Source organism: Ceratina calcarata, unplaced genomic scaffold (assembly GCF_001652005.2).
Source record: "Ceratina calcarata isolate Rehan_Ccalc_2016 unplaced genomic scaffold, ASM165200v1 scaffold397.2, whole genome shotgun sequence".
NCBI classification, from domain to species: Eukaryota; Metazoa; Arthropoda; class Insecta; order Hymenoptera; family Apidae; genus Ceratina; species Ceratina calcarata.
This window is the reverse complement of record NW_017163090.1, coordinates 1,198,510-1,202,774: the sequence shown is the minus strand read 5'-3', so window position 1 is coordinate 1,202,774 and position 4,265 is coordinate 1,198,510. Positions and strand designations below refer to the sequence as shown.

At 44.8% G+C, this 4,265-nt stretch overlaps 1 protein-coding gene and 1 long non-coding RNA gene across 3 annotated transcripts in view; one reads left to right on the top strand and one right to left on the bottom strand.

The window, feature by feature from the left end:
• LOC113464528 (uncharacterized) overlaps positions 1-4,265 on the bottom strand; it is a 138,453-nt gene that overhangs the window by 61,994 nt on the left and 72,194 nt on the right. The window lies entirely within an intron of this gene.
• Positions 3,098-4,265, top strand: part of LOC108626351 (ras-related protein Rab-37) — a 72,993-nt gene continuing 71,825 nt past the window's right edge. For both annotated transcript variants that reach the window (XM_026814741.1, XM_018026969.2), the window contains exon 1: positions 3,098-3,483. The gene's annotated coding sequence lies outside the window, so the exon portion shown is untranslated. The remainder of the gene's footprint in view (positions 3,484-4,265) is intronic.

The window sequence follows — 4,265 nt, the reverse complement described above, 5'->3', positions numbered from 1 at the left end:
GGCCCATTCCATTACTTAATGAAAGGTGTACAACGTACAGTTGGTGGAAGGCAAATCGCGAAGTGAATAGCTCTTTCAAGTTCCAAGCACTTATATGAAGATATAAGAACGGAGAAAGATATACGATGTATCTGCGAGCGTCCGATTCAATGAAGGCATTGCATTCATCATTCTCGATCATTTATTAAGATAAAGCCAAATAAAAAATCATTGGTTTAACATTTGACATGTTCATGGCAGATTTTATGCATTTATAAAAAAATTGTATCGACACCGAATATAAAGAATGTTTGCTGTTCAAAAATATATTAGACAATCGATCTATCCTCTTATGTCTATGGATAATTTTTGATAAAGCGTTCAATGATTCTGTAGAATACTTCCGATAATAAACTCAATAGGTACTATGAAGACATCAGAATTTCAGAAAACAGCGTGGAAGATTCAGCTTAGATTTAGTCGTGTTACTGAAAGGGGTTAACCGACCCTCATCGACTCCTGCATGTTCTGGCTACGAGGAGCCAAAGTGCAGGTCATTAATCATCGGTCGACGCGGCGTAACGGATCGAGCGATTCAGGCTGGCCAAAAATGGCGGTCGGCACGCGTCGAATCGTAGAAATTGCAGCCACCCCGATTGGCCGATTTCCTCTTCGCCCTCGTAAGGATCGAACGTCCGCACGGTTTCCTCAAGAAGCGTCGCCATCCTGTGACGAGCTTTCGAACTTCACGAGGAAGCTTTCCTTTCGGCCCAACACGCACGCGCTCTGATCCGCGTGTGAGCCTCACCACCGCTTCGAGCACAATGCTCTCACCCTGTCTGCGCTTCCGCTGGCTTCGAGGCTTCCGGCGGTTAGTGGTTGGTAATTCCGATGCGAGGGGTTGCGATTTTATCGGCAGTAACGGGAGACTCGAAGGGGTTGCGCGAAATCTCGTGAAGAGACGCGAGGGCTCTGGTCGCATGAGGGGTGGTTTTTCGAATAACCAGTTACATTAATCATTTCGGAAATAACATCATTGTTTCATACTTGAATTGACGCGATCAAGAATATTGCAAACCGCAATACGCGATTTTACATGATGTTACACTTCGATGATGCAAAATATCGTTAGGATAATTTCCAAGTAATTTTAATCAATTTTTGTTCATAGTATAAGTTAAGAGAATATTTCACAAAGCTAACTCTTCTCTCCCTCAAATTCCGCACTGTCCAAGTTTATTAACAGTCAATCTGCATAAAACTTGAGTGCAATCGGCAGAAGCAATCTTGGGCACGTGGGATGCATTTCCTCTTTCGTGCAGACACTATTCCTCCCGTCTTCGGTCGCAGAAACTCTGCTCAACGCCTGAATACGCGTCCTCTCAGACTTCGGGGCGCGTTTCGTACGCTGAGTGGTCGAAAAGTCACGCAATCCGTATCCCGATCGTAGATTCAATACAGTTTGCGTGACATTTCAGTCACAGAGCATCGTGGCAAGGATCTCCATGGTTCGTCCAATTTTCGTCACTCGTTTCTCATTAATTGTATCAGCTGGTATTAGTCCATTCTCACATACGAATTTCAGTGATTTTTCAACAGGGCAAGTTTTTGTCTTGAAATTCCTTAAGTAATTTCACGCACAATTTCATAATGTTTCAACCAATCACACGGACATCTGCATATACTAATCCAGCGTATCATGAACGTAGTATTACTCTAATATTATGTATTTTCAAGGATATGATCTTTGACATCTTATTGTAAACGATAGTAAATTGTGGGGTTGTACGAAGTCAGCATTCTTACAAGCGATCGTTAACTCCAGCTTCCATTCATAAAACGCGAAACATTCTGCGCAGGTTCGACCGACATACAGTGAACTATCTTTCAAAGGGGAACCGAGGGTGAATTGCCCGCGCAGCATATTTAGGCTTTTTCCCTTTCACCTGACGTTTCCCATGCTATATTCCCATTGCCATACAACAGAAAACTGATGAAATATAAAATATTATCGTATGAAAGCATATAATTATACCGAACAATTTACATTGCTTCCGTTTTACGAATTGCTATTTACATTTCTCACACATTTATATTATTCTCCGTTTTAACCATTCCTTAAATCAACGCTGACGCGTTTATGCTAACTATCAGTAACTTCGACGTCAAACGGACGATTAATAGACCGTATGTCTGTAGCATAATGGAACGTTCTGTCAGCGTTGCAGTCGTAATAAATAATTGCGCAACATGTGCTTAACGCCTAGGCCTAGGCTCATGTCAGCGTGAAATCGCTTTAACTAGCGAATTTTAGTACTATTAAACATGTCGTCACAAAACCTATCGCATTTATCGATCTAACTTCCATATTCTCAAAACATTAATTACAATTAAAAATAATTATTACGTATCTATATAAAATTTTAAACAATTTCCTTTTACGAAACACTTGAAACTAGATAAGAGATTCTTGCAGTGATCACAGATTCCTTGCTGTCTGTCACACATCCCTAAAAAATAATACACTTATATTATCACGAGTATGGAGCAATTTTTTCATTTCTGATAATCACTGTGCAAACATTTTATCAGAACTCAGTACAGCAATTAACTTCTTCACGTATGAGTATCGAATTGCGGAATAAAGATTGTGGTGACAGATTCCGACGCATAAAATCGTCACCATGTCATTTCGACATCCTCTAACTTAAACAATACAGCATCTAGTTTAAACGATTCTTCTCCTACCAAAGAATAATTTTTCACTTGTTGCAAGATTAAACGTCAGTTCAATGATCGATTATCATTATCCCGTTTGCCTCCACGAATGACAATCGTTTCAACCCCTATGGTCACCCATTCCATCCAAAGACATTTTAAATTCCAGACACCACCATGATCCACCCCATGACAGTGTCCACGTCCCCTGAGAGGATTCCCGTATACGATCCGCAACGAAACGCAACGTCTGCATGCACCGGCATCGAGGCGACGGACGAGCCACCACGTGAGCGCACGCGTCCCGTTGACGCAACACGTAAACGCTGACGTAACCGAAATACCGAGTGCCGAGGACGAGTTTTATCGAGTGGAGGTTAGGACGACGGCCGGTTGCGCTTGCGTGCATGTCCTCCTTTCCTTCCTTCGACACGCGTTACCAGGCCCCGCTGCTGCTATCGGTGCGCACCGGAATTCCAACAGCGTCGCAGACTTTTACCCGATTCGCAACCGTCCGCAACGCTACCACCGTGATCCGATTGTTCTCGAGCCGGCTCGCGGCCCCGTCTACCGCGTGAACCACGATTTGAACCCTCGTCGCGTCCCAGTGTGCACCCAGTCGCGGATCACGTGACGACCGCGACCTACTGCAAGGGAAAAGGCGTCGGAGAAGAGTTTCAACGGACAATTGAATACGTCGGCTTCTCGGTTCTCCGGATTCACCGTGGGTGGACCGTGTGATCGATAGCGCGACGAGGCGGTGACGGCGAATGGTTTGTCGTCAAGGTGAGATGTCCTTTGAATTTCCCCATGGGACGCGGACCACCTGGTACTCCGACGGAAACGCGCGCGGAATACGCGGAGTAAGGGGTTAATGCGCGGCATGGGGTTCGACGAATGCGAAACGATGCATTTCGGGAATATGCGCGTTGCTATGCATCAACGGGGGACGAAAGGGGTGTGCGATTTCGTGCGGGTGGTGGGGATTTTTCGAAATATGCAAAGTGATATTGGATATCGTGGATCGGGGTGGTGGTGGTGGTGGAAAGTGATGCAGGGGGTGGACGGGCGATGCAGGTGAAAGGGGTGCGCCGATTGGGACGCTTCGTTTGTAGATATGCAGGGGTTAAATGAAAGCGAAATCGAGAATTGAGAGGGAAACGGGAAAAAGCGACGCAGGTGTGAATGATGGATGGTGAAGGGTGATTTTTCCAGTTTACGAACACGCGTCGATGAAAGGATATTGAAATTGTGAATCGAAGTGGAGACGGAGAGATCTGGCGCAAGGGTGGGTGTTGATGTTTTCGGGGGGTGGTTAGGGTATGTGGGTCAGTGGTCGATGTCGACGCCTCGGGCGCTGGTTCTACCCCTCGCCGAGGGCGAAGGGTGGTTGCCTGAAGAGGTTCTTGATTTTTAGGTGACACGGATTAACCCTCGTCTCTCCCTTATTTTTTCAACCTGAATTCTACCTTACATGCTACATTGCAAATCACTCGCTTGAATTACTACAATTATTTATTCTCACATAATTTATAATTTTTAGTAATTAACGGCTAGTATTTCATAAA